Source organism: Urocampus carinirostris, chromosome 11, assembly GCF_059441175.1.
Source record: "Urocampus carinirostris isolate Australia breed hairy pipefish chromosome 11, RoL_Ucar_1.0, whole genome shotgun sequence".
NCBI lineage: Eukaryota > Metazoa > Chordata > Actinopteri > Syngnathiformes > Syngnathidae > Urocampus > Urocampus carinirostris.
Window position 1 is genome coordinate 3,561,049 of NC_142359.1, and position 24,201 is coordinate 3,585,249.

The window sequence follows — 24,201 nt, forward strand, 5'->3', positions numbered from 1 at the left end:
AATTTTGAAGTACAACTGTAGTATTCTTGTTGTAATACTGTTGTTTATTTGTAGTATTTCTGATGCATTACTGTCATAGATTTGTGATATTTATGTTATATTTATGTAGTAGTATGTTTGTAATATAATGATACAGTAGTGGTATTTTTGTAGTATTTCTCCAGTAATATTTTGTATTATTTCCCTATTTCCACTGTAGTAGTTTTAGTATTTCTGTTGTATTTTTGTAGTACTTTCATATTATCATTTTGTGGTATTTTTGTAGTATTTATTTATTATTTCTATATAAAATGTTTACTGTTTATATAAATATATAGTAGCTCTGTTGTAGTATTTTATTGTAAATGTTCTGCAGTACTATTTTTGCAGTATTTTTTGGTAGCATTTTCCCAATATTTTTGTTGTAGTATCTTTGTAGTATTTCTTTAGTAGGATTTTGTAGTACAGCTGTAATGGTTTTGTCATATTGCTGTCGTGGTATTTATGTTGTATTTCTTTCATACTATTTATGTGGTAACATATTTGTATTACAGTATTACTGCAGGGAGATTTTTGTAGTATTTCTATTGTAGTATTTTTAGGATTTCTGTCATATTTTTTTAGCATTTCCATAGGAGGGATTTACTTTTGTAGTATTATTGTAGTAGTATTTTTGTAGTTTTTCTGGTGTAAAATATCTCTAGTAGTATTTTTCTATTATAGTTTTATCATAGTGGTATTTTGTAGTATTTATGTTGAAGTTTTCTGAAAAAAATTAGAGAGTTTTTGTAGTATTTCAGTAGTATGTTTGAAGTATTTCCATAGTAGTATTTTCATAGCATCTCTGGAGTATTTCCATGGTAGCATTTCGTAGTATTTCTTCAGTATTTTTGTAATCCTATTAAAGTTGCATTTTTGGAGCATTGCTGATATATTTCTGTAGTAGTAATGTTGTTTTGTAGTATTTTGTAGTAGTATTTCCATTGTAGACACACAAAGGGACAATGAGGAAATGGTCAAAATATATATCAAAGTACAAAGATTTCTCGAGTGCAGGGACATTCTAAGAATTTTAATTATACATATATTTACAGTATATATATATATAGTCGTTCAAATCCAGCTCCAGACTTCCTGTGCGGAGTTTGTATGTTCTCCCTGTGCTTGCGTGGGTTTCCTCCGGGCACTCCGGTTTCCTCCCACGTTCCAAAAACATGCATTTCAGGTGAATTGGCCGGTCCAAATTGTCCCTAGGTGTGAATGAGCGAATGAGTTGTCTGTCCCTGTGTGCCCTGCGATTGGCTGGCAACCAGTTCAGGGTGTCCCCTGCCCGCTGCCGGGAGATGGCTGGGATGGGCTCCAGCCCCCCCGCAACCCTAATGAGGATAAGGGGTACGGCTAATGAGATGAGATATATATAGTCATTATATTTTGACCATTTTCAGTATTCAGTATACTGCAAAATGGTTGGGTGTAAAAATCATGGGTGACATTCCAAATACTGGACAGATCGGTAAGGTTAAGCAGATCAAGTTGCTAGTGAGATATTTCACCCTTCTTCTTCCCATTTAAGGACATGAAATTGCAGTGTCCACGTGCTAACCACGCAAAAAAAGAAAACTCGAAACCGGTGTGGTGCACAGTTTCATTCATTAACTCTTAATTCAATAACGGCGGGAGGAATGAGCTGGTGTTGCTTCGGGGTTTTTTCGTGTTCAAGGGGAGGAAATTGAAAAGAAAATCCACGCTTGGTGGTTGGTAGCTCGGGAAAGACGAGATTAATGAAAATTCAGGAACAAGCTAGCAAGCTTGACGGTAAGAAGGGGGAGCGTTAAGTGAAAGTGTTTTTTTGATGAGTGGAGAGCGAACTATGCAAGGAGTACGGCGCAAATTTTCAAATTATATTTCAGCTCCAAAAATGATAGCAGTTTTTCGAGCTAATCCGTGAAATATAGAGAGTAATTTATCCTAAGATATATTCAAAATACGATGAAAAAAAAATTGGAATGTCGAGAAATATCCAGACATTGCTGTTAGTTAGATTTTGTATTGTGTGCAGCTGTAGTGCTTCTTCCCGCCACTACCGTATTGTGGCGCTGTGAGAGCTCACCCAGCATCCACCCCGAAGAAGAAATCCGCTTCCTCTTTCTAGTTCGTGTGTAAACATTCCACACTGTATCTCCAGCGCGCTAAGAAATTTGACATTTTTATTGTTTAGTTGTCGTGTCCAGCATGGTCGCCGTGGCGACCGGCTGGCCCCGCCCCCTGGGCACCGGCTGTAGTAGATCAGCTAATTTGCGTGTGTGCTACTTAAGGGTTCTGTTCTGCATTATTCTGTTCTGTCTGTCTGGAGGAAACCTGTTTGCACGTTTTGAGTAAAACCTGTTTTGTGAGTATTTTTAGTCCGAGTTCCTGTTTGCCTGTAAAGCCTGTTTTCGTTTGTTTTGTCCCTGAGCGTTGGACGACTTTTATTTTGCTAAATAAAAGTACGGATCGTTAACGCGAATGAGTTCATCCTTCCTGCCTCCTGCCTCTGTTCTGGTCCGGTCCCCTGACATTAGTCATGGTTGCCAATTGGCCCTGCCCGTGTGGCGCCAGCTGCGGCTCATTGACAGATTGGCTTTTTGTCTTTTTAAGGTCAGTGCTATCGTTTTTCCTCTGTCAGTCTGTCAACGAACCTCTGCGCTGCAAGATGTGGGTTCTGACTCGGTCCTGGTTTCCTGTTGGTATTTCCTGTTCCCGTTTAGTTTGTCCTGTTTAATTTCGGTTTCCTGTTTATTATTTTCTCCTGTTTTCGTTCCCGTCTAGTTTCTCCTGTTTATTTTCGATATCCTGTTTCATTATCTATCCCGTCTGTCCTGTCCTGTCCTTTATCGACCCCATCCGTCCGATATCAACTCGTGCAATCGGTATCAATCTCGCCGATCTCTGGCTCCCTATCATTCCACGCTAGACTGCTGCCTAACGTGCATGACTCCCCATTTCCCGTAAAATAAAAGGCTTGTGTGAGAACGTCACGCGATTGGGTCCTAATCCTGTTCTTGTTCTTGACATGTTTCATATCTCGTGCATCCATTCAATATGGTTGGTGTAAAGTGCAAAGAAGAGGCGAGCGGTTTCCTTTAAAATGAAAGTGAAATAAGAAAGCTTGATGCGGTGGAGAAAATGGTTGGATCACTTATTTTTGGCCACTTTTTACCTTGGAGTAGGAAGTTGCCTGACTCTCCAGGGGGAAAACAAACTTTTGTAAGGAAATATTACATTTGATCATGTCAGGGCCATTGAAATAGATAGAAATCAGTTATGGTTAGAACTAATAGTTTAAAAAACACTATTACCCTGTGGTAGATTTCTTAAAGTGTAGAAAAATGTAAAGCCATATTTCTTTTAAAAATATGTCTTTTTTTAAATGAACTTTAACTCAATCTGGGAAGCATAATACATTTTTCTTTAAAGCATCTTTCAGAATACCAAGGTCGCTGTAGACAGAATGTTACATTACAATATATAAATATGAAATAAAAACTAAGTACATTTAAAAAGGGCAGGAGGGCAAGTGAAGCAGTATAAGCTTTCATTTTTTTTTAATTGACGATTAAAGGTTCCCATTATAGGCGACACGGCGGATGGGTGGTGAGCGCGGAGTGCAGAGGTTCAGGGTTCGAGTCCAGCTACCGCAGCCTCTCCGTGTGGAGTTTGCATGTTCTCCCCGCGTCAGAAACCGAACAGACGTAGGACCCAGATGCGTAACGATTTCAAACAAGCTTTATTTTACAGGAAAGGGGCAGTCACACGCATGAACACAAACGCCAGTGTTTTGGCGATCCCTGGCCGAAAGAAGTGAGACAGAGAAGTCAGGCAGAGGAGATCGAAACCGGACCGGACAGACGGGATCGATGCCAGATACAGGATACACGAGCAGATACCGGACAGGACGGAACAGATGTGATCGATACCGGATAGGATGGGATCGATACTGGATACAACAGTAAGATACGGGACAGGACGGGACAGACGGGATCGATACCGGATACTCGATACTGGAGCAAGATACTGGACAGGGCAGGACAGACAAAATCGATAACGGATACTGTAAACACGAGCAAGATACCGGACAGGGCAGGAACAGACGGGATCGATACCGGATACTGGATACTGGAGCAAGATACCGGACAGGGCAGGAACAGACGGGATCGATACCAGATACTGGATACAGGAGCAAGATACCAGACAGGGCAGGACAGACGGAATCGATACCGGACACTGGATACACGAGCAAGATACCGGACAGGACAGACGGTATCAATACCAGATACTGAAGACTGGGGCAAGATAGCGGACAAGGCAAGACAGACTAAATCGATAACGGATACTGGAGACTGGAGCAAGATACAGGACAGGATGAGACAGACGAGATCGATACCAGATACTGGAGACTGGAGCAAGACACCAGAAAGGACGAGACAAACGGGGTCAATACCGGATACTGGAGCAAGACACCAGACAGGACGAGACAAACGGGGTCGATACCGGATACTGGAGACTGGAGCAAGACACCAGACAGGACGAGACAAACGGGGTCGATACCGGATACTGGAGACTGGAGCAAGACACCAGACAGGACGAGACAAACGGGGTCGATATCGGATAATGGAGACTGGAGCAAGATACTGGACAGAACGAGACAGGCGGGATCGATACCGGATACTGGATACACGAGCAGGATACCAGACAGAGTCAAATTACAAGTCTTGCAAGTGCAGAGGTTCGTTGACGGACTGACAAGGAGTGAATGAGAGCCTCACTCCGTTGTACAGGAGGGAAGCCAATCAGTCAACGAGCTGCAGCTGGCACCAAACGGCACCCTTTGTCAGTCCGTCAATGAACCTCTGCACCCGCAAGACGTGTGTGTTGACTCTGTCTGGTATCCTGTTTGTGCATCCTGTCCAGTAGCGATCCCGTCTATTCCGGTCCTGTTTTGATATCGGTCTCCGGTCTCCAGTGTCTGGTATTGTTCCCGTCTATCTCAATCTGTCCGATGTCTGTCTCCAGTCTCCTAAATCTGTTATCAATCCTGTCAGTCCCGTTCTGTCCGGTATCGACACCATCACTCCGGTATTGGCTCGTGTAACTGGTATCGATCTCGTTGGTCTCTGGCTTTCGGTTCTTCCGCACAGCGATCGTCAATCACTGGCGTTTGTGTTAACGTGTATGACTGCCCCATTCACGTAAAATAAAGATTGTGTGAGAAACGTTACGCATCTGGGTCCTCCTCCTGTTATGGTTCATGATACGCAAAAATGGCTTCCTTCATCAAAAACAATCAATAGAATCCAACCATGTCAAAAATTGACTGCAAAACACGAAAATTCCGACAGAAAATAAAAATCCACCTAAAAAATGTCTGCTTCGTTGGACGTTACTTCCTTTAATTTATTCATTTCGAAACATTGTTTTCATTTACAAATTAACAGACTCGTGAATTTTTTTCCCAATACGGTATAGCGCTCGCCTTTCGAATGACATGACGAGGGTCTTTTCATGCTAGTTTTATTCTTGCACTAAACTCAAAGTTACATTAAACTTGCGTCTTCCTCAACACATATATTCCACCTGTCTCACTCTTACCTTTACTGCTCGGCGCCCCTGGTGGCCGTTAGATAAAAATGCATAAATTAGCCGCATCGTTGCATAAGCAGCAGGGTCGAAAGTTCCTGATCAAAGGCGTGGCTCGTAGTCCGAAACTTATAGTAAGGATTTCCAGAGTGCAGTGACACTTAACGAGTTGAAGAGCGTCTTCTACTAACTTGGTGACAGAATTGCAAAGATCCCAGAATGCCGTTTGGCATACAGCCGGCAACTATACTACCTGGTGCGCCGAGTCGCTGATTCAGAAGCCGAGCGGTGGATTATTAAGCTTGTGTTTGCACACACGGCGAGAGGTTAAATGGGTTTCGGCTTACAGTGTGTGCCTGCGAGTCCGAGTGTATAAAACCGGCCTTGAAATAAAAGAGGAAACGAATGCCTCAGCTTACTAACCTGAAGACTGAGAGTTGCATGGACGCACCTTGCACTTTTCTCTCTCAAGCTGCCATCAAAAATTTAAGTGAGCACATAAAAATGGTGGAGACGGGCTTATTTTTTTTAAATGTCGTAATGAGAAACTTGCGACACGACCGAAACGCTCACATTAGTAGTACGGGGTGCACGTACACAATAGCAATAATGAAGGAAATGAATCAAAGCCCATTTTCTAATTCCTCCACGGTTGGAATTGATTTTGGCGAGTATAATCGTCAATGGTCTTTATTTCATTCAGTGTCATAACGTATACTGTGTTTTTAGAAGCATAGTTCCTAAGTGCGAAAAATTAAAACAATTTTAACAATTAAAAAGCTGCTCATTAGTAGGTATCAAGCCTCTGGGAATGATTTCAGGAGCCCCCACTTTCTAGTGTTGCTTCCCTTTTCCAGTGAAAGAGTGTGTTGGCAGCCCCACAGGATGAGCAGGCGTACTGAAGCAGTGTAGTGAGAGAACAGAGCTTATAACTTAAAAAACAAAAAAACAAAAACAAAGTCCCATCGTCATCGACTGGCCAGGGTTTTCAAACGCATAGTCCCTAAGTACCAAAAATTAACTATTTTTTTAACAATTATAAAGCTGCTCATTAGTATGTATCAAGCCTCTGGGAATGATTTCAGGAGCCCCCACTTTCTAGTGTTGCTTCCTTTTTCCAGCGAAAGAGTGTGAGGGCAGCCCTACAGCGTGAGGAATGAAGCAGTGTGGTGAGAGAACAGAGCTTATAACTTAAAAAAAACAAAAACAAAGTCCCATCGTCATCGACTGGCCATGGTTTTCAGAAGCATAGTCCCTAAGTGCCAAAAATTAACAATTTTTAAAAAAAATTATAAAGCTGCTCATTAGTAGGTATCAAGCCTCTGGGAACGATTTCAGGAGCCCCCGCTTTCTAGTGTTGCTTCCTTTTTCCAGCGAAAGAGTGTGATGGCACCCTCACAGGGTGAGTAGATAGGCTTCCTACCTCGGATGGGACGGTGACTATTCGTGAGCCTTTCCATTGTCGTCCAACATTTCCTGTCACGCTCCTGGTTGGTCACTGCTTTCATCGTCTGTCTGTATGAAAGGAGAGTCGGGATCAGGAGTTGTATTTTTTGTATTGTATTTATTTACTCAGCCAGTATAAACCATAAACACGATATGTACAAGAAATCATTTGACACGCGAACACTCAATAATGATAAAATAATAGATTTAAAAGAATAAAAAGAATAGAGTAAAAAATATAGTGTAGTGTATAATACAAGGTCATTATATAGAATAGTTTAGAAAGAAAGAATATGTAAATAACAAGACTACTAACTTTGACAATTCTTTCTGATTGACCAAACCAAACTGTGATTGACCTAGCTAAAACGGATTCAAAGATAGCACGATAAAAATTGACTAGAATAGATTGACGGACTCCGAATGATTTGAGTTGACGAAAGAAGTAGAGCCTTTGTCTGGCTGACTTTACAATATCATTAGCATTGACAGTCCATGTGAGGTCAGCTGACAAGTAAGTACCCAGAAACTTGAATGAATGGACCTGAATCCCTGTGCCTGTAAACACGAGAAAAGCTTGACTTCACCTATACTTCAGCAGGACCCTAAGAGCAAATGTCTGTTCCCAACCCTATGGCCTGACAGTCTCTCCTTTCGAAGGCAAGCAGTATATAGCAAGAGTCCATGTATCACAGATCCCTTAACCGCTTTTCAGTGGTATGTCCTGGGCAAGTACAGCCTGGGAGTGTCCAGTCCTCTCCAACTCTGTCTTTTGGTTAGGGGTTTGCTCTCCCACATGAGACAGACAGGCACTGGTTTCTGTGTTTACCAGTACCGTGAGAAGCCTCAGGATCTAATAGATGAGCCAGACCTCAGCATTGACAGGCAGGGGAGTGTAAGGGAGTATTGGCTTAAAATTATGCCGGGGTATTCCACTACCAAATTAACTATTGAGCTTGTTCTCGGGTTTTTTGTTAGTGTAGCCTGAAAATGGTCAAAGAAAGAACACGCCTGTTTTGAACACAGTCCAAACACCAACCCAAACCTCAATGGTGTCAGGACCAGAACAGAGTTTTATTGGGAAGAAGGGAAAGGATTGCACACACGATCCGGTGATCGCTGGTTGCGGGGAGCAGGTCCCTCTGAACGCGGAAGTGGTACTTCCGTGGCGAGCGATGGCGGTGTCGGGAGCGGAAAAAGACAGGTCAGTAGCCGGGACAGGAGAGCAAAAACGTGGTCAAGATCAGAAAATGGGTCGAAGCCGGGAAACAGACGGGAGCCAAAACAGGAGTGAGTCAGGGTCGAAAAGCTTGCCTAGCGTAAATCTGAGGTTCGTCGACGGAAGGGAGTGGGTTTAAATAGTGAGAGGGAGCCTCGCATCAGTAATCATGACAAATTGAGATAAACGTTTATTAGTACTTGAGGAATGACCTGACTGAGGCTGTGATCATGACTTTAGGTTAGGAGATGGCGGCAGAGAGTAACAATATTTAAAGTTGCAGAGACCACCTTTCAACATCTGCTTGGTTCAACCAAATAACTGAAATAGTACACGCTGCATCCAAACAACAAGTACTGTCATACCTGTCGCGCTCCAGGGCTCCATGCCTTTACAAACTGTCGTATTTTCCCTTACAAAATACACAATAATCTTTTTTTTCAAACGTGTTTATTTATGTAGTTTAACATGTTATATTGTACATGTGTTTCGTTATATCATATATATTGTTAATTAACATTTTGTTGTGAGATACATAGTTGCTCGACAGGAATGAGGTTTATTATAAAAAAAACTTCATAAATGAAGTAGCTTGGACGTTCACTGTGGAAGGAAAAAATACATGCAAATAAAATGAAGTAGAATAATAAATTTTCTTATTCAAATTATGAATTCATTTTCTGCATTAAATTATTGTTGGTGTCATGTCCTGCATGGTCGCCATGACACCCAGCTGGTCCCGCCCCTTGACACCGGCTGACACAGATTGACTTAATTGCGTGTGGGATTCTTAAGGGCTCGGTTTGGGACTGCCCGTTGCCATACCATCGTTTTGTTTGACTCGAGGAAAAATCTGTTCATGCCCGTTTCTTCTGAGTTACTGCCTTTCTTTCTTGAAGACCTGTTCGTGCCCGTTTGTTCTGAGTGATTGCCTGTAAGCCTGTTTTTGTTTTGTCTTTGGTCCCTGCGTGTTGGACAACTTTTATTTTCTAAATAAAAGTGACTGATCGTCCACGCAAAAATGAGTTCACCCTTACTGCCTCCTGGTCTGTTCCTTGACAGTTGGTAATATACTGATTCAAGGGATAACCACAAACCTGTCTTTTTTCATTTTCTCCTTTTATACTTCCTTTTTTTCTTAACTTCTTTATACAACATCATCATTTGTAATGTGCTGTATCAAAGCAAGTGAGCCGTCAGAGAGCCGACTCTCTTGAATGAGTTTAGCCGAAAAATCCGTTTTCTAAAAAGAGTCGGACTTCCTTTCTCTACACAACTACCACATGAAATCCGAGTGGCAGATGCATGCGCACAGTAGCATCAACCCGCTTGCTTCGTTTGCAACAAAAAAAACGATACCGAGATAGAGGCTACCGCGGCGAACTCGTTCTCTGATTGATTTGCCGTTTGGTGATCGTCGGTGTATACCGGATGTTACCCATCATTGACAAATATGCGTTTTTCCGTACAGATTTTCTTGTACGTCGTACACGTCTTAAAATGAATATTAAACGTTCTTTGTACGGCAAAAACGTACAGGTTAGCAGGTATTTACTGTAGATATACCAGACTACCTCTGTCTGGGTTTGTGATGACAATTTTTACTACCTAGTTTTCCGTACCGTAAATTCCAGACTATAAGCCGCTACTTTTTCCCCAAACGTTTAACCCTGCGGCTTATTCAGTGATGCGGCCAATTGATGTCATTTTTCTAACGGCCACCAGCGGCGCTCAAGTACAAAAGGTAAGATTTAGACCGGCGAAATATATGCGCCGAGGAAGACTGCAACTTTTTAGCTTGTGCACAATTTAAATTAGCGTAGACATATCCTTATCATGCAAATTGCAAAAAGAAAGGCATATGACGCAACTTTCAAGTTAAACGCAATCGAGCAGTCCGATAAAGAAGGAAACAGAGCTACTGCACGTAAACTTTACTTTGCGAGCGTGTTGCTAGCGTGTTTTTAAATAAGGGAGCGTGTGGGACGACGTCTATATGACAACAGTCTCTTTCCCATACTGAAGGAAGACAACTTTGATGATGTTAGTTATAAGGAGGAAGATGAGGACCGTTTACCGTGGTTTCTACATGTACGGTATGATTTTTTAACAGACCCGTTTACTGTGTCGCGAGCGTGTTGCTAGTAGCGTTTTGCTACCCTTCACAGGCACGGTTTGGGATGAAAGTTATAATATTATTATTAAAGCTTCGAAAACTCTCTCGGTGTTCGGTCTTTCTTTGTAAATATGTGTAACCATGTATAATATGTATTTGCAACTGTATATTTTTGTAATGTATTTATTTTAGAAACTTATTCTGATACGTTTTGCACGAGCAAATGAGAAAGATGGGGCGGGGCAAACCCGGGCTGACGGGAAGTGGAGTAAAGGTGAGTAGTGTTTGTGGACGCGGCCGACACTAGTGGATATACATTTTTCCCACCCTTACCTTTGGAAATATACTCTTTTTTCCTTGGATTACTTTCAACGGGCACCCAGACTCTGCAGGTCTGCATCAAACCTTAAGTACCGGTATCATTTTACATTCATTTTGCCGGCTGTGATTTTTGGACTATGTCGGGTATGGGTTAATTTTGTATTTGTGTTGCAATTTTTCAATTTGGGCGCATGCGCCTAATATACAGATGTGGCTTGTGTGTGTACAAAATCGGTTTTCCTCCCGAAATGTGGTGGGTGCGGCTTATAATCAGGTGCGCTCTATAGTCCGGATTTTACGGTAGTCAAGGAGTGCCAAACAAAAGGGACAAGTGCTGTGAAGACCTCCATTTTCTGACCTTTTTCGACAAACAGACAAGTTCATGCCTTGATGCTGGCAACGAGTTTTGCTACATTGTGCCAAGTAGCACAGAGCTCTGATTGCAGCTTAACCTGAATGTCGCCACCATAAAAAATAGAAGTCCGCGAGCACCAGCACCGCCGAGAGCCTGACTCACATCGGGTCAAAGGGTTCTTTTCATCAGCACCCAGCCAGGCGGCCACCTAATGGACCACACAGATAGAATGCCATCAGGAAGCAAGGGCCGCAGAAGGAAGCCGGCAGGGAGGATTGCGTGAGGCACTTTGAAGAGGATTCCATCTGGAACCCCCGTGACAACAGGTTAGCCTATGTTTCTTCAAAGTCAATTGCGATTCGAAATAAGCCAGCGCGGTGCAAACTCGGAAGCTCAAAAAGCCAGCTGTGCTGAGAGGAACGGGATGACTGAATACATGAAAAAGATGACGTGAGGGAGCATGAGACAGCCGAGAGGGATATGATGCAAGACGACACGAATGGTAAATGAGGTGACATAGAATTATTAGTTTGAACCAGACAAGAAGACTTTTTGGGAGAACGGATGTCAAATGTCTTTGCTTGTAATACTCTTGATATCCTGATGGATTTAAACTGCAAATATGTTATTCTACTGTTGCATACTATTCTTGCTTAGTGTGCCATTCTCGCCTAGTTCAAAAGTAGTAATATTGTTGATACGATAACATGTTGTTGTGAGTTTAAACATGTTGTTGTGAGAACAGGTCTCAACTGTTTTTTGTCACTCCACCTCCCTTTAGCAGAGGAAACCTTATGTAAACTAGGGCGGTCCTGATACAATAAAAAGGCAAGGACGAAAGAGACTTTTTCAGAGTGTCTGGCAGACTGTAACTGGCAGTCTCTGGTCATTTCTCCTTGCAAGTAAGTTATACTCACGTCTCTGTGTCTTCTTTGAGTGCAGGTTTTTATTATAAGTGTTGGGGTTAACCTAACATATCCTTAAGGGTGGGGTGTGTCATTTTAGGTGTTCTTTAAAAGTCAAGAATATTTACATATATTTATAACAATATCATTTCAACAAACCCTTCATTTGTAAACATTTGTGTCATATCCAGTGGGCGGGCGCTTAGCCCGGGGGCAAAAGGGTACTTTCAAAAGAACTGTCACAGCCAGAAACGGGGACAGAACCCAATAGCGTTCGTTTAACTCAGTTCTATTGAAAAAAGAGAGCAGTGCTTGCTTCCACGATCCGACGATCGGCAGCTGATGGCAGGGGAGCAAGGGCGGTAATCGAGTCCAGAAAAAAAGGTCGGCAACAAGTATCAGGCAGGAAACAGGGCAAACAAGTCGTGGTCGGCAACAGGTATCAGGTAGGAAACAGGGCAAAACAGGTCGTGGTCGTCAACAGGTATCAAACAGAAAACAGGGCAAAACAGGTCGATGGCCGGGACAGAAAAGCAGGGCAGAAACGGTTCCAGAAACAGGTCGGCAACAAGTAATCAGGCAGGAGAAAACAGAGCAGGAAATTGTCGGAGGGTACGGTGCTTGCCTAGCAAAAGTGTAGGTTCGCAGGGCGGTCTGACGCCGGTAACAGGGAGCCGGGGGGTTTGAAAGTGGCAAGGACCCAATCGGCGACCAGGGCTGTTGGCGCCAACAGGGGCAGCCGCAGGTTCCCCGAATCAGTAATCATGACAAGAACGCTGTCGTAACTGCTAGTTGTCGTGATGTTGTGCTTGTGTGCCGGAGAAAAGCCGTTTTACAGGATCCCAGCAGACAATCCCAATCAAATCAAAAGAGTTATGCATTAATGCGAAAAGATTGGACCGATGCACTCACCAAAAATGCTCAGGTTTGCAGCCCAAGCTTCATATCAGCAAAGAGAAATTAATAATTAAGGATTATTGCTATTGAGTCCATGTTATTTATTATATCAACAGAATATCTTGCTATTTTCTTAGCTTTAGCTAATTGTTAGCGTGTAGCTTTAACATCAAAGGTAGCCCTGTACACACAGCGTGTGCCAAAAATAAAAACAGGGACGCATTGCAAACAATCGGTGGGCATAAAATAAAAAAGATATATATATCAATTTAAAAAAATCAATAAATAAATGAATAATTAAATATATTGAAGAAATTACCAGGATTACATGCCCAACAATTGTTTATAAATTTTAAATGGTAAATGGCCTGCATTTATCCAGCGCTTTTCAAGTCAATGAAGACTTCCCAAAGCGCTTTACAATGTGCTTCACACTTACCCATTCACACACACACTCACACACCAATAGCGGCCATGCGGCCATGCATGGCGCCGACCTGCTTTTTGGGGGCATCGGGGATTCAGTGTCTTGCCCAAGGACACTTCGATTGTTGACACTCGCAAGACTACGATTGGCATTTAGGCTACATGCTAACAGTTAGCTGAAGCTAAGACATATTTTATTATTATATTATATTTTGACTCCAGCTTCCCAGTGTGACGTCACGCGTGATGTAGTCTGTGAAAAAGTCTATTAAGTATGTGCCAAGAACTGAGTTCAAAGAGCCCTTATTTCTTTCCACCGGCCTATCTGCTTTTATCTTACTTTTAGTAAGGCTGTTTGGGAAGGAACACATTAGGTTCGAGGAAAGGGAGGACAGGGAAGGTGCTGGAGAGTGATGTCATGCTCGTCCCCACTGTTCTTTTGGTTTCTATGTGTTAGTGTAGCATGAAAATGGTGAAAGTAAGAAAAGACCTACATCAAGGGCAGTCCAAACGCCAACCCAAACCCTTAAAAACAGAAAAACAGAAAGGTTTTTTTGAGCGCTTCTAAGAAGTGAACGTACTTGCACGCGCCACACAAGCAGCTTGACGGAGGCTGCAATGATGAAACATGCCAGGAGAACGTTCTTATTTCTGTACAGCTTCTTTAAAGGCATTGTCGATAAATTCGAAATATTCCATCATCTGGCTGAAATCATCATTGCAGCCTCTGTCAAGCTGCTTGTGTGTATTTATCTTCGACACGCTCAAACAGTCGGGCAGCATTAGCTCAGGAGGTAGAGCGCTCGTCTTGGGATCAAGAGATCACAGGTTCGAATCCCGTGTCCTTGGGTAAGACACTGAACCCCTAATGCCCCCAATATGCAGGTTGGCGCCTTGCATGGCTGCATAGCCGCTATTGGTGTGTGAGTGTGTGTGAATGGGTAAAATGTAAAGCAAATTGTAAAGCGCTTTGGAAGGTCTTCATTGACTTGAAAAGCGCTATATAAAAAAAAAATGCAGAAATGCAGATGCAGAACAGTCCTTTTCTTACTTTCACCATTTTCATCCTAGAATAAATAAAAACAACCAACACTTACGTGAAATCACTCGTCACCCCTCGCAAAATCCTCCTGTTTTTATCCATTTTGCGAATGACTCATCCTGTTTCAGCAAGGGCACGATTTGTAATCGGTTGAACGCTAAAACCTGAACATTGGAAATGTCATCTTCACTCGATAGCAGCCTCTAAATGGAGATGGGTACAAAACAGGGGGGACATTGCCTATTAGCCAATCCACCTTAATGTTGTTATTGAATCCTTTGAGTTGACCTCCACGTGAACTTTAGTTATAGGTTCTAAAGGCTGGATTTGTCGCCATCTATAGTACGGTTAAGGTGTTGCGTCATTGACAGGGTTAATCAAAACTATTATCTACTTTTCCGCACTATAAGGCGCACCTAAAAGTCTTGTTTTTTTTTCAAAAGCTGACCATGCGCCTTACAATACAGTGCGCTTTATTTATGGATCAATATTAAGTCGCAAAGTCTTGCAACTAACTTGCAGCCGCCGACTAGATTTTCCCCCGAAGGCGAAGTAGTCCGCGGTGTATGATGGGATTTATTTACCGGCGTTTCATTGGCTAACCAATGTGTCAATCATCATTTGAATGGATCACTATTGGCTAAAGTTATTCAGAGGTCAAGGGGCGGATCCTTTTTATCATTTACAGGCTGGCATTGGCTGAAGCGGAAAAACAAAGCCTGCAATTGGCCGAAAAAGATGTGTCAATCATCAGTTGAATCGATCACCATTGGCTAAAGTTATTCCGAGGTCAAGGGGCGGATCCTTTTTATCATTTACAGGCTGGCATTGGCTGAAGCGGAAAAACAAAGCCTGCAATTGGCCGAAAAAGATGTGTCAATCATCAGTTGAATCGATCACCATTGGCTAAAGTTATTCCGAGGTCAAGGGGCGGATCCTTTTTATCATTTACAGGCTGGCATTGGCTGAAGCGGCAAAACAAAGCCTGCAATCGGCCGAAAAAGATGAATGCGTATAGCACGTGGTTTGATGGCATACAGAAAGCATTTTTTTACTATTCTGTATTTGTAAATATTTTATTCTCCTGGATTTAGTACACTCACGGATATAAGAGGCCCATGGCTGCACATTATTATTGAACACAACGACTTCGGTGAGCTACTCCGGCTATATATTTTCCCTGTATCTTGTTTCAGACTGAACTCGATGTTTCTGTGATAAGCGGTGCAGATGATGGATGGAATGGAGTGTCTATTTTTAAATGAAACTCAATTCCAAGTGTTTATTGTCATATGCACAGTAAAGTTGCAAGCGAAAAAGAAAATAGAAACTAAGGAATGGTTGGCATTTCTTGAATCCCAAGACTTTAACCTTCCGAATGATATTTGAAACGACGCATTTGAGTGACATCGTACGGACACCGCATCCGCACGTGTCTACGACACGTATTTTCTTCTTTGCAAGCTTTGGGAATGTTAAGGGGGTAATCAGTTGGACTGAACCATCTGACTGTTTTGTCCACGTTCCCATTGTAGCGCCTTATAGTCCGGTGCGCCTTATCTATGGAAGATATAGGACCAAAAACTATTTTTGGGGGGTGCGCCCTATAACCCGGTGCTCCCTATAGTGCGGAAAATACAGTACCTACTTTTAACGTACCTTATTTTCCACACGATAAGGCATACCGGCCTCAAAGGCGCATAGAATTAAAACTAGAGTAAGGGCTGCTATGAACATAAACAGGTTCCCATTTGTTCATTGCTTGATTAGTGGAAATATGTCGACAATTGCAATGGATGCGATGGGATTCGAACCCAGATCGTCGCAGTGAAAGAACTGTAAACTCAACTCATCTCATCTCATCTCATTAGCTGCACCGCTTATCTTCAGTAGGGTCACGGGGATGCTGGAGCCCATCCCAGCAATCATCGGGCAGTGGGCAGGGGACACCCTGAACTGGTTGCCAGCTGTTAAAGTCAATCATTATTAAGACTATTTCGTGGCCATATCTACACAAATAAAATACATATATATTGTTAAAATCTAACCATACCCAAGAGCAGATTTCACTCACGTCCTCCATGATGTTGAAGAAGGAGGGAAAGAGACCCCGCCCACAGCGTGGGTGTGATTTATTATACTTCAGGGAGAAACAGTACTCATGAGCATTTCACAATAAAAGAATACAAGATTGATAAACGTACAAGAGATGCAATTAGACTGATTATTGAAACGTTACTTCATATGTGTGTGTGTGTGTGTGTGTGTGTGTGTGTGTGTGTGTGTGTGTGTGTGTGTGTGTGTGTGTGTGTGTGTGAAAGATTTTTTTTATATTTTGGAATATAAAAACAAGTTATTTTCACACAGTGAATTCTGAGAAATTTTACAACCAAAACGACCAACCTATCACAGCCAGTCTCAGGGCACACAGGGACAGACAACTCTATCGCTCATTCACACCTAGGGACAATTTGGACCGGCCAATCCACCTGAAATGCATGTCTTTGGAATGTGGGAGGAAACCGGAGTGCCCGGAGGAAACCCACGCAAGCACGGGGAGAACATACAAACTCCGCACAGGAAGTCCGGTAGCTGGATTTGAACCCGCACAGGAGGTTCCCAAGACCTTAGAACTGTGCCGCACACATAAATAGATAAATAGATAAATAGATAAATAGATAAATAGATAAATAGATAAATAGATAAATAGATAAATAGATAAATAGATAAATAGATAAATAGATAAACAAATGAATAAATACATAAATAAACGAACATTTTTTTCAAATCAAATGTTTGCTTTATTCCGATTTTGAAATCTTCGTTCGGGTTGGACATTTCGGAAGTTTGGTTGGTTTGGAAATTTGCAAACTCCGCAGCCAATCAGGAGCCTGCATCGAATGATTTCCTGCTTTCGGACTTTCCCGAGCGTTGTCGTGCGTTTGCATATTATTTTCCAAAGTAGACCCACAGAGAACACAAGAAAAATAGATAGGTGGTTAGGAATCAAGCTAAAACCTCAGCCCCAGAAGAAAAATTCAAAAGAAGCTAACAAAATTGATGACGCTACAAAACGTAAAGGTCCATTAATAGCATCGTGGAAAGAGGGTTTCACGTGGCTTGAGGCAAAGATGAGTAAATACAGGTACATACTGATGGCAGATGGAAAACAGCCATGTCATATACATGCAATGAATGTTATTAGTAGATTTATAATAAACTTAATTATCAATCCTTAATATTTTGCAACAATGTTTTTTTTTTTACAATGAGTCGTCTTATTGTGTTTCAAGGTGTGAAAAATGGGGCAGGCAACTTTATGGCCTGGTGTCTGCTAACCAGGGTTGGGTAGGGTTACTTTAACTGGATAGCTTTCAATGACTTTTGGATTACTCCAATACCAAATATGCTAATAAAAGACAAAAGAAGCTAAATATGAATAAAGTGACTACATTTTGTGCAGGCTTGGGGAGTAACGGAATACATGGAACGGCAAAAATGATGTTGGCAAGCTGTTTGGATTTATTTTCATTTGGTTTCTGTCGCATTTTATGTTTGTTTTGCCAGAGATCAAAGAGATCAAAGCCAGGAGAGAAAGCTTACCACGTGTTGTGAGTCATAATTGTATTCATATTTAGTTTATTTTGTCTTTTATTAGCATATTTGGTAATGGAGTAATCCAAAAGTAATTGACAGTAATCCAGTTAAAGTAACCCTACCCAACCCTGGTCGCATTTTATGTTAGTTTTGCCGGAGATCAAAGAGATCAAAGCCAGGAGAGAAAGCTTACCACGTGTTGTGAGTCATCAGTTTATTCATATTTAGTTTATTTTGTCTTTTATTAGCATATTTTGTATTGGAGTTATCCAAAACTCATTGAAAGTAATCCAGTTAAAGTAACCCTACCCAACCCCGGTGGCATTTTGTGTTCGTTTTGCCGGAGATCAAAGAGATCAAAGCCAGGAGAGAAAGCTTACCACGTGTTGTGAGTCATCATTTGATTCATATTTACTTTCTTTTGTCTTTTATTAGCATATTTGGTATTGGAGTCATCCAAAAGTCATTGAAAGTAATCGCGTTAAAGTAACCCTACCCAACCCTGGTCGCATTTTATGTTAGTTTTGCCGGAGATCAAAGAATCAAAGCCAGGAGAGAAAGCTTACCACGTGTTGTGAGTCATCATTTGATTCCTATTTACTTTCTTTTGTCTTTTATTAGCATATTTGGTATTGGAGTCATCCAAAAGTCATTGAAAGTAATCGCGTTAAAGTAACCCTACCCAACCCTGGTCGCATTTTATGTTAGTTTTGCCGGAAATCAAAGAGATCAAAGCCAGGAGAGAAAGATTGCCACGTGTTGTGAGTCATCATTGTATTCCTATTTAGTTTCTTTTGTCTTTTATTAGCATATTTGGTATGGGAGTAATCCAAAAGTAATTGACAGTAATCCAGTTAAAGTAACCCTACCCAATCCTGGTCGCATTTTATGTTCGTTTTGCCGGAGATCAAAGAGATCAAAGCCAGGAGAGAAAGCTTACCATGTGTTGTGAGTCATCATTTTATTTCTATTTAGTTTATTTTGTCTTGTATTAGCATATTTGGTATTGGAGTCATCCAAAAGTCATTGAAAGTAATCCAGTTAAAGTAACCCTACCCAACCCTGCCGGTAACTTATTGTTATGAGTTTCAGACACTGCTACAACTTAAAGTAACATTCCCAAGACTGGTTATAAAACACCAAAAGCTCATTATTCAGTGACAGGTTGGCAGAACAAACAAGACATCGGGGGAGAGATGCTAAAAACAATCACTGTAGGATGACGTACAAGCTTTCAGTTACACAATCTTTGAAGCGTCGAGTCCTCGACAACGAGTGTGTGAATGTGGGCGGGCGTTTTTTTCTTTAAAAAAGGTGACACGCTCTTAAAATTGTATTTTTAGTTTGAAAAGCCTGGTGGGGGTCTTATAGCGAGGCAACAAGCTAGCTAAGACAACCATGCCTGAAGGACCTTCATGCTGTCCCTTATCTCTTTTCCCACTCGGACCAGAGACATTTTGCAGCCATTGTCGGGGCCAATGTTCCCTGTAATTTTCCTTACGGGTCTGAGCATTCACACAAAGTCGGTGAGCAACGCTTGAAACAACAGTGAGCGACGGCAATCCCAAGTGTGGCAACTGAGTCATTAAAAAACATGTCCAAAACTTGACATCACGTTACATTTTGCGGAGTTTCCGGCAATGCAAAATGATTTTTCACTTTTGAATGAATGGACTCATGTACGATTGCAAAGATTGTACGGCCTACAAACGTCATTTGTTTTTATAACAATTCTTTCACAAGATTTTCATTTCTTTTTTATCCTGGGTTCTTTTGTCGCATACTACTAAAATTTTGGGGGGTTTATTGAGTCGGTTGCACGATACAGAACTGTACTTAATCACATTTTTGAGTGGAAGTAGAATGTTGGCAACAAGATTGACTTGATATCATTGGAAATTATTTGAATGCAACACAAACTTTTTCTTCTTTTTTTCTGTTTTTTTCTACTTTTTTGTTACTTTTTTCTTTTTGTTCTGTATTTACTTTTTTCCTACATTTCTTTCTTTTCCTTTTTTCTGGCTTTTTTTTTCTAAATTTTTCCTTCTTTTTTTCCCTTTCTTTTGTTTCTTTTTTTCTCAGCTTTTCACTACTTTTTCATTTTGCTATTTTTTTCTTTTTTGTTCTATTCCCCCGTCTTTAAGTCATTTTGTGCATAATTTTACATAATATTTGGTCATGTTGGGATTAAAGAAACAAAAACAACCTGAAGAGCCGTTGAGGACCCGAAAGAGCCGGTTCCTTTTAGTGAGCCGAGCCGAAGAAGCCGGTTTGCTACTAACTTTACTCAACTTCGTTCTACTTCGACTCGACTTCGAAATACCGCATTTAGGAAACAACGTCAGGGGAACCTGTGTATTTTTAAGTTCATGCACTGTAACTTTGACTTAAGTCGCTTCTTAATTAGTATTTTTTTTAGTGGAAGTAGAATGTTGGCAACAAGATTGACTTGGTATAATTGGAAATAATTTAAATGCAACACAAACTTTTTCTTCTTGTTCCTTGTTTTTTTTTTTTCATTTTTTTAATCCCTTTTAAAAAAATCTCATTGTGTTTATTTTTTCTTAGCTGTTACCTTTTTTGTTCTCTGTTTACTTTTTTCCTTTGTTTCTTTCTTTTCTTTTTTTTCTGGCTTTTTTCTGATTTTTTTTCTTCTTTTTTCTCTTCCTTTTGTTTTTTTCTCAGCTTTACACTACTTTTTCATCTTGGTATTTTTTTCTTTTTTGTTCTATTCCTCCTTCCTTTAAGTCATTTTGTGCATAATTTTACATAATATTTGGTCATGTTGGGATTAAAGAAGCAAAAACAACCTGAAGAGCCGTTTAGCACCCGAAAGAGCCCGTTCCTTTTAGTGAGCCGAGCCGGAGAAGCCGGTTATTGAAAAAGTCTACTAACTTTACTCAACTTCGTTCTACTTCGACTCGATTTCAAAATTACGCATTTTGTGCCTAATTTTACATCATATTTGGTCATATAGGGATGAAAACAACCTGAAGAGCCGTTTAGGACCCGAATTAGCCGGTTCCTTTTAGTGAGCCGAGCCGAAGAAGCCGGTTCTCAAAAAACTTTAAAAACTCACACACGCAGCCTAGAGGAAACATTGCGCTAGATAGATTTTCTTGTGCGCTGAGAGTGTGCAGGCAGTGCGCAGTTTAGAGGGAACACCGGTCGGGACTCTTCCACGCATGCGTCCGTTTTCCTTGGCAGGCGTCGAAGCGAAAATGCGCGATCATTTATGGGAAACATAACAGGTCCCGGGGTGGTCTCTCTGAGCTGTCGTAACCTTTGCGACTGGCTTGGTGGATGGAGAGAAGGATTGAGGGCAAAAAAGGAAAAAAAGGAGAAAGAAAGAAAAGGACACATCTGTTCTTGAGAAGGCTGTCAAGGTGCTCTTTGCCCTTGAGTGGGCAGCAGCGCTCTCATCAATCCATCCATCCACCACTTGCCCATTCAAGTGCAAGGGAGCGGACACGTTCTGAATTTCAATGGTGGTTCTCCCTCAGACCCCAAACAATTTCCACCTTGCATGCAACGTTTAACATACCTGATTGAAGACATGTGGAATGAAAGGCGCTTTGCGAACGAAAGCCAGTGACTGAGTAATGAAGTTATACTATTTTACACGCTGTTTTATTCCACTTATACTCAAAAATACTTGTCCTAAGTTTGACCTCAGCCTTGAGTGAAACCGCCTGTGTTTTGGAATGTGCGGCAGAGGCTCAGGAGGTTGAGCGCTTGTCTTAGGATCTTAGGATCAAGAGATGGCAGTTCGAATCCCGGCTCCTCCTTGTTACATGTCAAAGTGTCCTTGGGTAAGACACTGAACCCCTAATAACCCCAATAAGCAGGTTAGCGCCTTACATGGCTGCACGGCCGCTATTGGGAAATGTGAAGCACACTGAAAAGCGCTTTGGGAAGTCTTGATTTGAAAAACGCTATATAAATGCAGATCATTTCATTTCACTCCATTTCAGATGACTTATCACCTTGCCTGGGGAATTAGAATGTCCGTGCGGTGCCCCATTATGTTCAGGGGGCGATGACCTATCACCCTTCTTCATAGCTTCAAAAGACTATTGGGGAATTTGCATCGCCACAGCGCGGACCAATCAGCCAGAGGCTTGGTCACGGGGCGTGAACATTTAATCGGCATGGGTGATAAGAGGAGGAGACCCGGGAATCTCGTCGCTCTCTTTCTCCACACGATTGTAATTGACAAGGAAGGAAGATCCGATGTGTTCAAGTCTTTGATTTGGCTAAATGTATTAATATGTGCACTAAACTCGGCTCAATAACTTCTCCGGCTTCTGGACATACTCCCGTCACAATCACCCGGATCGGGAACACCTGTGCTCAGGATTTGGCGCCAACAGCCAGGACATCCGATTGGCGCACCCTGTCCATTTAAATACTCAGCTTCCGGAAACCAGCTGTCTGATTGTACTATGCTACCTGTTGCCATCTGCTCAGAAAGCCCGTACCTCCTGTTTTCTTCTACTTGATCTCCGTTGCTGACCCGTTTCCGAATTTGCCTACGACCTGCCCTGCCCGTCTGACTCCTGATCACTCTTCCGAACACGACGATTCCGCCTGTCCACGACCATTCCCGCCAAGATTTCGCCCGCCTGTGAAGCTTCGTCGATCTGTCAAACAATGGATTGAAGAATCACGTCTTGTCATTTTTTCCTTCCAATAAAAACCAAGAAACGAGTGCAAGTGATCTCAGTTTTCCTTCCGTCTGACAACTGTAAGGAATCACACAAGACACGGGAAGTGTCTTCAGAGTCAGATTTCAGTATGGGAAATGTCAAAACCTTACACTATTTAGGTAGGCCATCTCTGTATCACAGACAACGCGAACCACGCGCTCATACAGTGTTTTGTATCAAAATGATTGGATGATGTGTCTGAAGCACTTGTAATATAGATCAGAGGTATCCAGAATGAGGTTCATCCCTTTTCCTCAGAATGAATTGTGAAGTGTTCGAGATGGATAAAAGCATGCGAGTGGTGTCATGATCAACTCAACCTACATATTATTCGATCTACAGTAAGTGATTCATCTTTACAGTGGAACCTCGGTTTTCGAACGCCTCTCAGTTCGGACAAATCGGTGTTCGACCAAAAATTTCAAGAAATTCTTGCTTCGCTGTTCGGTCAAAAAATCGGAGTTCGAACGCCGGTACGCTAGGGTGCGATGCTGAGCGGCGTACGGGTGTTTTAGCCCCTAATTATGCCTCCGAAGAAGGTCGGTGCAAGCGGGACAGGTGAAAAAAGACAAGTTGTTCGTAAAACTATTGCCTTTAAGAAAGACATAATAGCTAAATATGAAAGAGGTGTACGAATTTCCGATCTTGCTAGCGAATACAGCATGGCTAAATCTACGATCAGTACGATACTAAAGAATAAGGAGGTTGTGAAATCGAGTGATGCGGCTAAGGAAGTTAGCGCTATAAGCAAGCAACTGCCGCAAGTTTTGGAAGAGGTTGGAAAACCTTTGATGATTTTTCTCTCCCCACCGTCCACCACAAAGGTAAGAAATCCTATTCGTAATCCTTTTTTTAATTTTTACACATTCATGTTAGCGTAATCTTTCGTACGGAAGATTACGCTAACGCGAACGTACGATTAGCCTGGGTTAGCTTCATGTTCATGGTAAACATTCAGGGTGTTGGAACGGATTAAAACGATTTCACATTACTTTTAATGGGAAAAACGATTTCGGTGATTGAACGAATCGGTTTTCGAACAGGGTTCTGGAACGGATTATGGTCGAGAACCGAGGTTCCACTGTATTACACTGCTGTCAGTGAAAGAATATGGTAATGATCTGCATTTATATAGCGCTTTTCAAGTCAATGACTTCCCAAAGCACTTTACAATGTGCTCCACATTTCCCAATAGCGGCCTTGCAGCCATGTAAGGCGCTAACCTGCTTATCTGGGGGTATTAGGGGTTCAGCGTCTTACCCAAGGACACTTCGACATGTAACAAGGAGGAGCCGGGATTCGAACTGCCACCTCTTGATCCTAAGATCCTAAGACAAGCGCTCTACCTCCAGAGCCACTGCCGCACATTCCAAAACACAGGCGGTTTCACTCAAGGCTGAGGTCAAACTTAGGACAAGTATTTTTGAGTATATGTGGAACTGGGATCCCTTGATCCCAAGACGAGCGCTCATAATGTTCCTGAGCCTTTTAGGGTTAGGGTTAGGGTTAGGGTTAGGGTTGTGCGGCAGTGGCTCAGGAGGTAGAGCGTTTGTCTTAGGATCTTAGGATCAAG

General features: G+C 41.9%; 1 protein-coding gene across 2 annotated transcripts in view; it reads right to left on the reverse strand.

Moving 5' to 3' along the window:
- htr2cl1 (5-hydroxytryptamine (serotonin) receptor 2C, G protein-coupled-like 1) overlaps nucleotides 1–24,201 on the reverse strand; it is a 118,577-nt gene that overhangs the window by 27,260 nt on the left and 67,116 nt on the right. The window contains exon 2 of one of the 2 annotated variants that reach the window (XM_088348515.1): nucleotides 7,019–7,106. The gene's annotated coding sequence lies outside the window, so the exon portion shown is untranslated. Of the gene's footprint in view, nucleotides 1–7,018; nucleotides 7,111–24,201 lie in introns of both variants that reach the window. The other variant, XM_088348514.1, reaches the window with a different exon arrangement.